Raw genomic sequence first — 13,283 nt, 5'->3', positions numbered from 1 at the left:
ACTATTAGTAATGATAACATTATATTTAAAAAAAAAGTTCCAATGACAAGTATTCCTTTCTAGAAAGCTTAGACTTCATCAATGTAAATTTCATGCTGACTTACTATTTGTATACAACGTTGGTGTTTCAAACATGTTGCCAATTTTTTGATTTTCTCGAAAAGAATTGACAAAAATTTGCTGTTTGTTCCCCGCATGGGATAAAATGTGATTTTTTTTTATCTCATTTATGATCAAGTAACCTTGATATTCCATGGATTAATGAACAATTTCAGATTGATTCTCATTACAATTTTATTAAAATGAAAGCCTAAGCTCCCCAGATCCCATTGACATAGTGGTTTAGGGTACTTAATTCAAACTATTCTTCTATTTTAACCTAGTATATTTGAGATTTCAATCATCCAGATTTTGTTGGCAGGCTACTAGAAGTGACAGCTTTGCTTACAAGAGAGAATACATACAAAAAATTAACTTGAGTTTTTATTATTTATTACTGCTATGTACTTCCCAAACTTGAAAATGTAAAATTTCATCCAAGATTGTAGTTAATACCATGAACCAGAAAAAAATGTAAGCTGGAATTCCAAAATGTTCACTATTCAGCCACAAAACAGACAGGACTGAACCCTGTTTCTATAAAACTTTGCAGAAATGATACTATGACTTGGCATAAACAGTCCACATTCTCAGTCTTGATAATTTAAATCCTTCATACTGTTCAGATGGTAAAGCTTCTCTAATCCTCCTTACTGCATAGGATGGGAGAACAACACAAATCTCCTTCCCTAAAAACTGCTAGCTCATCCGTGCAAGTTGTCTGTATGCTGTGTGTCTGTATTTCCTGTAAAATAATCATATGAAAACCAGCTATAAAAGATGAAGACACACAAAAGCTTGGTAGCCATCTGGGGACGTCAATTTTAAAATAAATTTCTATATGATTTCCAGTATTGCTTGGCCCCTAAATCTGCCTCCCCTAAAGTAAGCCTAGCTATGCCATTTATATAAACTGATCATTGTATCTCGGGGACTAAAATTTGTAAATGGATCGTGCACAAGGCATGGTGGACATTTTTTGTGTGCCATTTGGTTCCATGGCTCAGTGTTAATGACTACTATGTCAGTCAGCATGATAAGGGTTAACCTCAAGGGCATTACACCAGTTTTTGGTCAAAATAACCTAATCAGAAGCAGGTTTTGAACATGGTGCACAAATTTTTCATGATCAAATCTATATCTTAATGTTATTCCTTTCACAACGAAACAAAACTAAACTATGAATACACCCTATGTATTGTTACATCTTTCAACAGCAGGTCAGAGCAATGAATAAAGGTATACAACAAAAATAATGTATTCTATACTTACTCTTGGATCCTGTTTTCCTGTGCACGTCCACCATACTGTTGGCGGTACATGTAGTAGGCTGTCTGAAGAAACAATGGGTTCAGGCACATAGCTTCAAAACCTGGGTGTAAGGTGATGCATGCAGCACCTTCTTCTCTCCATCACAGTCCTTATCTATTTCGCTGCAGCATCTAAAATCCCTTGCTGTAGGCATCACAGCACATTGGCCACAATGACACCTGTAAACAATACAAACCAGTTCAAATAATAAAGAGCCAATTCAATGACTTCATACCAACCTCAATTATTGGGGCATACTGTACTAACATGTCAAAATAGAAAGGGGCACCTCTGAAGGGCAATCTACCGTTGAAGCTCCTTACAAGTAACATCACTAGTAAGGAGGGGTAGCCTCTTCTTAGAAGTCTTGCCTCTGTTGGGACAATGCTGCAAAGGAAAATAAAACAGGCCGATATTGCCTCGTTTCCAACTCTTCCCCACTTCTGAATCCATTCCCTAGATTGAGAAAATCTGGTTATGAAAGTAGCTCAAGCGGAAATGACAAAAAGCTGGTGTGAGGTGCCACCTTCTCCCTCCCCCCCCCCCCACTCTTTCCCTGATTTGTGGTAACTTCACTAATTTGCCACTAGGCCTACATCTGCTAGGAAATTAATAATAGGCCACCTCTGAATTTGTTGTGCACTCTTCCAATTGGCTCCTTCAATCTACTAACCAAATGAATTATGTCTGTGTGACATGTTCCTGGGGCATGTGCTGCCACAACTTTTAAGGAAAATAGTAACTTCCTTAACTTTACTCGACCGCACATTCATGCTAATTTTGCTGCCCCATCAACAAATTGGCTAGCTAAGTGTATGAGCAAAGTTAGGAAACATTTATCGGTTCTAGGCCTAACTAGTGACACAGCTATCCTATATAAAGTATAGTACGCTTGGCGTAACGTTACCGTTATATTCCGTCAAGACGATCAATTTCGACATCGCTCTCCGATCCCGCTTCCTCTTCGCTGGTCTCCGGTTCGAACATATAGGGAAAAACTTCCACACGATCGTCCACCATGTCCTCCATTTACCTTACATCTTCGCCGTTGCTATCTAAATACTGTGTGTCAATGCCACCGGCAGCCATTGCGCGATATGTATAAGTTATGCTGTGCTGTGTGTATATATGCGTACTACAGTGCGTGTATAGAAACTGTATGTGGTATGCAATAGCAGTTCCAAGTGACGATATCATGCACTTTCGACTTGGTAAACAAATGCCGTCATTTGTTTTCGGCTTTCCCTGAACGAGTCAATCTAGCCGATTTTTGCGGAGCTTATGTTGCTTGATAGGAAGAAAATGCAAGAAATTTATGAAAAAAGAAGTCAATGGATGTTTTGTTCGATGTCTTATGTATCAATTTGTGATTTTTCATCTTAATCCAAATCTTAACTTTCTTGTAACAGACTGCTGAAAAAGGTAATATTTTCGAGAAGTTTGAGATTTCTCCATACCCAAATGCACTGCGCAGAACATATACAGTTTGCACTCTTCTGCGCTCCCCCCCCCCCGTGACGTCACTGAATCTATTACGTAATAGTACTTTTTACCGATTTCTACCCCTTTGGAGACGAAAAAAAAAATCGCGGTGTTGGGTTTTTGTTAATGTAAGAATTGTTAAGTTTAATATTATGCAAAGTCAAGTCTACGTGTCGCTTGACCTTTAACAATTTCGAGGAAGCAATAAACCTTGCACAAGATCGTGATACGTGGCGGGGGTTAATCACTGAGCATGTCGGATAGACGAGACTCAACTCACTACTACTACTACTACTACTACTATTCCTAGGTACTACACAAGACTACACTAAAATGCATGATATGCAGGGGCGTAGCGAGCGGGGGGTGTGGTGCGTGTCAACCCCCCCCCCCCAATAATTTGGTCGCTGTCGGCAAATTTTGGGTCTGTCGGCAAAAGGAGAAAAGGTGAAGAGAGCGGAAGGGGAAAAAAGAAGGAAAGCTGAATAGAGAAAAGGAGAACGGGAGCTTCTTCCGTGCCAAATTTGACTTAAAATATGCACCAGATTGCATCTAAGGACGTTTCAAAACTAAACATTTTCCAAAGGGGAGGGGTAGACCCCATACCCTTAGACCCCTCCCCCATTTCAGTCACCACTTCCAGATCCGTCGGCAAATCAAATTTGACTTAAAATATACACCAGATTGCAGCTAAGGACGTTTCAAAACTAAAAAAATGCCAAAAGGGAGGGGGACACCCCTCCCCTTAGACCCCCCATTTCAGTCAGCACTTCCACATCCGTCGGCAAATCAAATTCTCCACACCCCCGAACAAAAACCCCTTCGCTACGCCCCTGATGATATGCCAGTTATATTGGTGGGTTTTTCATATCACGAAACCATGTACTTACCACTCATACCGACACTTCCACCACTTGAGTCCCATATATCTCTCTTCCGGGTAGAATCCTTAAAATTCTTGTCTGTTTTATCGTATAGTGAGGGATTCAACCTCACAAATTCAACCAATTTCTCGTTTTCCTCGTGCGCCATAATGATTGGTAGCTAGTTAGGCACTTACAAAATTGTAACGTCAATATAAACAAAGACACTGATTGGACAAAATTGGCAAATCGGATAGTCGTCCAATAAAAATCGCTCTGCTGACCGATCGTAAAATATGAATTGGATCGGACTACTTTAGACAATCCGGACCGATATCGTTGTAGTGTGACCGCCCTAATAGGAAACCCACGCTTCCGATTTTTTCTGTAAAACTCGGAATCGGATTCCGATCCGATATCGCTGTAGTGTGACCGGCCCTTTATCCTTGCATAACGCACAACGAAACTATTAACGCTGTTTTTCAACGCGGCCTCTAAACGCAGAGTGGAACACGGCACTAAACGCAGCGCTCAACGCAGCGTCCAACGCGGCGCCAAACGCAGCGTATAACGCAACATACGACGCGGCGCCCAACGCAGCGCATAACGCAACGTATAACGCGGCGCCAAACGCAGCGTATAACGCAACGTAAAACGCGGCTATAAACTAAACGCCAAACGCAGTGTCTAAATATGAACACAGATTCGAGGCTACATAGTTAACCTAACGGTGTCTACAATGCCGTTAATCAATGTTAATATACTTAGAACCAATCGATGGACTAAATGGCCGTAATGTATCTTTCTGATAGCTGACCTAGGCTATTCACGAATGTTCCTACTTACGGACTAACTGAAATATATTCAATCACAGCAGAACACTGATCTCTACTAAAGTACACACATTGTCGCGCAATTCAGATAAAATGATAACAACTGGTCAATAACGTTTCTACTAAATAACTGGGCGTAATCTCCCTGAGTGCAACAGCGCAGTTTGAAAACAATTTATTTCATTTACTAATTTATTCAATATTATTCTGAGCGCTAACAATATCTACGAACAGTTATACACGGTGCCGCGGTATCAGAAACCTACCAACTTGGATAATAGTAAATCATAAGATAACGTACCGAACGTTAACGTCTTGCGAGATTTTGTCGAAGATTCCCACGCTGCACGTACCATCAGTTCCTTTTATACTAGCCTGAACAATAGTTTAAGTTTACGCGCACGAGAATGTTCAACTACAAAAAAAATACCGCCTCAGAATTGCGGTCACCAGACTTCCGGAGACCGAGAGGCCAGGTGCACGATTACATACGTCATAGTAAACAACTTAACGGGGATTTCCCGACAAAGAATTATAACATTACGACATTACTCAAAGAATAGCTATCAAAGTTGAATTATTACGCAAGTTCGGTTACAATACATATGCTGTATACAGAGGACACTGGGAAGTTATTAAACGGTTTATTGTAGCCATAGAGACAAAATAAAAGCAAGTGGAAATGAGGTAATCAAATCTGACTGCATTACATCCAATTAGGTATTACTGTACAAAAATTACCTTAAACATAATGATAGAAAGTTTTTTTTTGTCTGACGTCACTCACTTAAAAAACATTGGTATACAGTTCTCAAGACGTGATCTCATGTGTCGAACTGCTCAATACTTGTGTTGTTTCAGGACCGTTGCCTGCAAAAAAACACTAAGGGGAAGGAGAGGGGCAGTTTAGGAACATAAAGAAACAAAAAAAATGTTATATAGTGATACTTTTTGATGTGCGCATATACCAGAGCCTTTTTAAAATCATATTTCAGTAGGGAGCACGGGGGTGGGCATTTTTGAAAAAAAGGGACCACAATGACACTATCTCACCAGAGCGCCAGCATCGCTGGCGCGTAGCTTAGCATGGAATTGTTTGCCAAAAAAAAATAATAATAATAAAACCTCCCAGATTACCGGAGATGACAGATACGTGATGATCGGTATAAATTAACCTTGTTGGTTTTGAACGACATTCCTGAAATATGTGCCTAGAATCTTGAAATTGAACTCTTCTTACTAATAAATCGGAACAAATAATATGTACATTTCGCGTTGACATAATTATACGCCTACTTTCTTTGTTGAATCTCAGGGGCTGTTTCACCTTCCCCCACCCCCCGCATGCTACGACATTGCTAAATCCCTTAATTACTTACGCCAGTATTTATTTTGATTGAAGTATGGTGTAATGATGCGTACCGTCTGATCACCTCTATTTACCATTTCGCGACGTTAGTTGAAGATTGCTTAAGGAAATACAATTTCATAACGTTGAACAATTCGCAGAGTAACGCTATTCTCAGAGTCGAGAACGTTATCATTTAGTCGATGTGTTTCTTGTGATGTGATGGATGTATTAGTTCTCGTAATTGGAGGTTTATTAAATATTCCATGTAATTACTCCTTTCTGGCCAATCCATTTCCCGGCTTTTGACATAAATGCAAATGCATCCTTCTTGTAGAAAGACTGCAAGTTTTAGAAAACATGCTATTGGTCGTTATTTGAAGATGTAACTTGTATCACATGAGGATAATTATGTATATATCCAATTAACTAAGCAACAGCATGCAGCTACAACCACTGTAATTACAGCAAATTTATGTTCCCATACTTATTTACCCTTTCGGCGTTCTATAATGAACTACTTCGATGATACAAAATCATGTTTTAATTACGTCAGAGGCCATTGTTAACGTTTTTCCTGGTCTGGTGCAATTGTACTTAATCTCGGTACAACGGAAGAGACCCCACAATAAGCTTGAGTAGTGATTTCCAAGTTAATCGTTCAGTAAAATTACTAAGGTAAAGATCAAAACTATGCAAGTCAATATCTAAACCAGAACCTCATCATAGTTTTTATCACAAAGATATGAATTATTATAGTTATTAGAAAGTAAAACATCATACAAATCAGAGTCCAATTTTGTGCATGGCATCAGAAGTTAAATAATCTGTAACATATATCATCTGCAAATTGTCCCATTTTCCTGTAATTGTATTTCAAAGTATGTTAACAATATCGAGGGTAATATGCTGAGAAGTATTTGTCAAAACTTTTACTAATTCCAGCAGAGTAGAATTATAAAGCATTAACACTGATGATCTTTATTGGGTTTTGCTAACTCTCCTGAAGTCAATAGTACAATACATATATGCACATTTATTTGCATAACAATTCGCATAGTAATATGTTACTGACAGAGGAACTTAAGATCGTACTCCTTATTAATAAAGAAAGACTAACTGGAAACAACTCTAGTCTTACATTAAATTTGTTGATAGCCTGAAACCCTGAATCAGGATGTCCCTGTTTACTTTGTAATAACATATTCAGGCAATACAACTCCAAATTTGAATATTATTTTCAAATAACAATTTAAATGCCGAAGCTAACTATGCATACAAAATATCGAGTCATGCTACAGTACTAGTGTTTATAGTATCTGTACAACCAACTACACTTTCGGCAGAGTTATTGTAGGAATAGGAGTGTTTTGCTCTCCAAGCCAGGTTTAAGTTTGCAAGTTTGCTTGACTGTAAAACCAAGGAAAAGACAGTGTTAAATTTGATTCAATTACTCCAGTGGCATTGTGAAATGGAAATGAAAATCTAAATGCCAGAAACTTCCTAAACAGAGCACACCAATGAGTTTGAATGGAATGATATATCGAGAATGGAGTATTTTTATCAGCATGAATGACTTACACTAGGCTATGAAGCTGAATACTAATGGCATCTCTTAATAATCTGTTAACTGTGATAAACATGAAAAATTAAGTCTTGACAAGGAATGCAAAAAAGCATTGATGTTTAAATGACATGCAATGAGCTGCATCTAACATCTGATGATTCCATTCTTTTACAGATATCAGGTTCTAAAGTCTTCACAGGTAGTTCTCTGTATAATATAATTTAGTGATAGTTTGTAAATGCATCGGGCAAAAGCAGAATGGATGCTGTTTAAAAAAAAAGAGAGTACAACTTAGATCGTGCTGATAAATCTAATACATTGGTAGCATGTTACTTTTTGTTTATTCAACGTATCCTCTTGTTATTACTGTAGTACTGATAGCACGTGATACCGATGTAGCAGCTCGATCCATTTTCATACAGAAGTTACTGTGTTCTCTGTGTGTATCGGTTGCATATTTATGATACTTACAATAACTTTCAGATTAACAGTTATTCTTATTCCTTTCGTGAACTTTTGATATTTTATGAAACATGAGGTTGTACTGGTGATTATGTGTAAATTAATGTATGTTAGATACATCTTGTTCAACGGTGTTTCATTTTGAAAGTAGCGGAGAAAAATTGGATAGGCAATCAAAACGAACCGCTCATGGAAACGAGAAACAATGTTTTATGTAAAAAGTGAGATATATGTTTGCCTTGCAGACAACGGATGTGAGAACCAGCAGATCGTAGAACTTGGAAGAAGATCAATTATGAATAGTTTCTATATTGAGGGTTTTGTAGGAGTTTTGTGGTATAATTCTACAAATTTTGAAGACGATCCCCCAATAATAGTCTTCCAACACCCAAAAAAGTGAACAAGGTCACGTATCAGGGGAATTTGATATTTAACCTAGTGGAACATTGATTATCAACGATGTTTCAATCGACTTTGTGGTTTCTCAAATCATCGATTTCAAAGCCCAGGTAAAATGGCATTCTGTCAAGATTATAACTTATGGTTAGAAGACTAATTTTCTTTTCCAATGCGAAATATAGAAAAATGTCCTTCTTATCCTCTCAACTTGCAGAAAATGACTATTACCGATGACGTAACATGCAATAAGCTGAACATTTAGTTAGTCTATACTTGCAATTTATAAATCTTTGCCTGTATGAAAGTAAATCGCCTGCTTGGATTTATAGGTACAACTTCATCCTATTTACACATATTTGTACATTTTTACAGTTCATTATATTCACTTATAAGTCTTATACACAAACAAAATGATTATTTGAATTTGTTACTGTGTCTTGGTGGTAAGAATTGAAACGATCCATCTAAAAGACTAAGGCTGTTTGAAAAATGTATAAATACCTCCAAAAAATCTTCTTGAGCAAACAAAATTTTATTGAGTTAACATTGAACTTTGTTTCTCACTCTCTTGCCCTCTGATTCAGAACATTCATTATATTCTAAGGAACTTTTATTAATACATAATCGACGGGGTTGCCATCCTATGCAAAATCATCATCTTCTAACATTAAATCTTAACGTTGCAGCGCAATAGTTTACGATAAAATGAACCATTGCTTAAAATGTTAGAGTGATCATGTATTTGCCATATAACCTTTCTTAACCAAGACATGTCGATATGTTTGCTCTGTCCGGTATATATACGTTATAAGAAAACGTACGGTGAAATTGACTGCATAATAACGCAGGACATAAAAGAACATATTTTTCGTTTGGGCTTCAAAGTTTCCTGTTAGTAATTTCCTCAAATAACATGACAATTAATGAAAAGACACCATTCTCCCAGCTTCACCAAAATGAAGGGTAATAAGCGAATCCGATTTGAACTCCAGTTGATCGTTGTAGTTATACTTTCTTTTTATTCATATAGCGAACTTGATAAGTGAAATTGTTTTAATGCAATGACTGTTTAATCGAAATGATGGTGATACAATTTCCTAGTATTATTAAACAGCGTACATCTTAATACTAACAGATTTTTCAAACCAAATTTGAGTCCACACTCAATTTCTCTTTCTCAGTTAAACCATCAGCAACATTTGCACTTATTCAAGAATATAACCTTTCTTAACCAAGACATGTCGATATGTTTGCTCTGTCCGGTATATATACGTTATAAGAAAACGTACGGTGAAATTGACTGCATAATAACGCAGGACATAAAAGAACATATTTTTCGTTTGGGCTTCAAATTTTCCTGTTAGTAATTTCCTCAAATAACATGACAATTAATGAAAAGACACCATTCTCCCAGCTTCACCAAAATGAAGGGTAATAAGCGAATCCGATTTGAACTCCAGTTGATCGTTGTAGTTATACTTTCTTTTTATTCATATAGCGAACTTGATAAGTGAAATTGTTTTAATGCAATGACTGTTTAATCGAAATGATGATGATACAATTTCCTAGTATTATTAAATAATATAATAATATATAATTTCTCTTTCTCAGTTAAACCATCAGCAACATTTGCAGTTATTCAAGAATGTAACGGTGAACAGCATTGCTTTCTGGGAAACAGCAGCATATATATATACTTTGGTTAGCAAAAGGAGCGCTGTATCTATTCATGATTAAAAAGCCTAGCATATATATATATATATATATATATATATATATATATATATATATATATATATATATATACATACATATATATATATACATACATATATATATATACATACATATATATATATATATATATATATATATATATATATATATATATATGTATATACATATGTATATATTTGTTTAATTGACTTAAAGGACTAGTTATACTGTTTGTCACTTTCTTCTCAATTTACACAGAGATTGCAGTAACTACGGTAAATCTTAAAGCTCCGATGGGTAATTTGAGCTTGTAAAGTATATTATTATTTTATGCAGAATTCTGTATCTAATTTTACATATGTACACATGAATGCAGATGTACAAATCACCCCACTTCGAGACTTATATTGGTACAATAACAAGACACGCTCATACCGCGGATCTGAAATGGGCATTAGCTATTCGAATAGTATGTTTGTATGTTTGCTCATACAGGGGGTCATTTGTATATTTCAGGAGGTAGCACTGTCCACATTTTGTTGAATTCCGAAGTTTCAACTTTGAAATCTGTGTTATTATAAATTATTACACACTTAATTATCAACTAAAATTGTGGCGATTAATGGTCAATTGTTTTCTTTTTTATATATTAAGACATTTGTCTCAAAATGCAACGGTCTATTGAAAGACTAAGCTAATTGTACGGATTCCTCGAGACAGCAGTATTTGTTCCCAATTATTACCACACGCATTTGACAGCAATCAATCATTTGAAACACTCAACCAAAATTAGTGAACACTGTACTATAAAACACTATAACACACTATAAAACACGAGTCCAATTCAATACAGTTTAGTTGGATACCCTCTTTGACCTATGATGCTAGATCAACCAACCACCTTGTTGATAATAATTTGAATCAGTTATAATATTACTCCAGATGTAGAAGCACATTAAAACCTATTACTTTTTATACAAGACTTCCTATAGATATGCACTAACAATAAGTTATTTGGATTTTAAAGATACCAGACCATAAATTCGCTTTCAGCTTTATGTTCGTTTTTCTTTCGATGTAAAGGACATTTTTTTTTTAATTTAAAGTGTTAACCCAAAGCCTATCAGTGACTGATCATAATTGTTGACATTTCTTTTGCTCTAATGTTATTCTATTCGTACTGAACAGTTCACAAAGATTAACAAATATCATATAGACCAAACAGTTCTCTTTAATAGAGGCATGTTTTATGCATGAAATGTCAACAAGTAGTAACATGTCTGCCTCTAGTCGGCTACAGTTACTCAAATCTTAGGACTAAAGAAATGACTAATAGTAAACACAGATCGGTAATAAAGAATACAATATCATTTACAATAGGTAGAATTCACGAAGCAGATAAACTGTCCGTTCATCCCACATAGCTCACAATAGTTATAACGAGAACAAGATACACTAAAAATATGACAGTGCAAGCTTAAACAAATAAATATCCAACTTGGTAAATAATATTGTTTAATGTCAATATGAACTTTGGGACTGTTTCAGAAGCAGTGTATTTAGAGATACGATCGTAAGAGCTAGACGCCATTTTATATGACAAATCATGGAATGATCGTAGTCACGTCAAGAAAGTTAGGGCCATTTTGGAGTTACTACACAATTGAGATACATCAGAGCAACTATTAAAGGTAAGTCCCTGATTGTTGATACTACCAATACACCAATGAAGTTAGGGAATAACAGCGAGTCTCCGTCACTGTGTAGTATAGCATAACGTTATAACGTCTAGCAACATGTAGTTGTTGGGTTTAACTCAGGCTGTGTTACGGCATATAAGTCGGCCGACGGTGCCCTTTCATACGCGACAACCCATTTAAAACTGACAGCCTAATTTGTCAAAGTTTCTATAAACACCATGGCCAACATTTGGCGTTATTCGAACTGGTCTAAGGCTGTTCCAGATTAACACATTTAATCAGTCCAGGGGATATAAGTTTGCATGTTACCTAAACGAACACTGAATGTTAACATAAATATGTTGTTCATTCAGGATCATCATTTGTTAAGTGTGTGGTTGTCAGACTCATGAATATACATGTAAACCAACTACATAAACATATGTCTCGGTTGACTGCTCGATTTCAGCAGAGTGATCTACTGTGAAATGTGATGCAATATTTTAATATACAATACTGCTTTCTCGTGCACAAAGAATTCATAAGCCTTATGAATACATAACCCTTATTTAAGAGAGTTCCTTATAAAACGATGTATCATTGCTAACTCTTCGTTCTTCTGACCTCTTACACATCAGCAGCAACATAATGTGCTGAATTTTAAGTCTTCAAAACCAGTTTCATTTCTCAACCTTATTAGCCCTAAGGAACTATGTTGATCAAATGCACTTCCTGTGGTATTTTACTTCATTCCGCTTGGATAATACGTTAATATTAAATTATTTTATCATAATAATAATACACATTTTGGACGTCGCTTGGAAAGCCGTATAATTTCCACTGAACTCTCACATCACTTAAAAATTGATATACAACCATAACAGATATATTTTTAAGTTTAATGCTATTCATCTTATTTGTAGTACATAAAAACGCTAAATTATAAACATTGTTTATAGGTACGATGGCTGCCAAGCATGTGGAAGAAACAGCAAATAAGTATGATACAGGTACGATTGTCACTTTTTAATTGTCGCTATTGTGAATAGCCATTGAAAATGTCACATAAGCAAAATAACAACAACTCAGTTTAAAATATGAAAAATCAGTCTATGTCACTTTTGGCTACATCGATGGGTCATAACTGTTCACTTAGCTATATGGGTAGATGTCTGCATTGTGTCGTGTTTTTTTTCTTTGGGGGGGGGGAGGGGATCTGTTTTTCGGCTTTACTGATATTCGTTCAAACTACACCGCCTTGCACAAGATGCTCACTAACATCTGGAATATATGTTTGACGGGTTCCATCTAACATTCACTAACATCCGGATTACACACGGTGTCCTAAACAGATCCGAACTGTTAAGTGTGTCGGTTTCTTCATGTTTTGCCTACATATAGTTAGTTATACTATTGTCTTTTTGTGGAGCCGGGCTACATGGTTCGTGGATTTATATGTATTTCACTTAAATTCAATACAGCTGGATTATATCATTCATGAAATAGTTATAAAGCCCCTTACAC

The 13,283-nt window shown here is 36.2% G+C and overlaps 1 protein-coding gene and 1 long non-coding RNA gene across 21 annotated transcripts in view; one reads left to right on the top strand and one right to left on the bottom strand.

Annotated features, from left to right (window-relative positions):
- The window catches only part of LOC139982656 (uncharacterized), a 333,630-nt gene that overhangs the window by 84,222 nt on the left and 236,125 nt on the right, over positions 1 to 13,283 (top strand). The gene's annotated exons all lie outside the window — the stretch shown is intronic.
- On the bottom strand, positions 705 to 2,474 carry LOC139982669 (uncharacterized). Its single transcript, XR_011798225.1, has 3 exons — positions 2,318 to 2,474; positions 1,372 to 1,589; positions 705 to 844 (listed from the first exon to the last, which is right to left on the bottom strand). It is a non-coding gene; the product is annotated as an uncharacterized lncRNA (long non-coding RNA).

This window comes from Apostichopus japonicus, chromosome 16 (genome assembly GCF_037975245.1).
Source record: "Apostichopus japonicus isolate 1M-3 chromosome 16, ASM3797524v1, whole genome shotgun sequence".
Classification (NCBI taxonomy): Eukaryota; Metazoa; Echinodermata; class Holothuroidea; order Aspidochirotida; family Stichopodidae; genus Apostichopus; species Apostichopus japonicus.
This window is presented reverse-complemented; position numbering and strand designations above follow the sequence as displayed.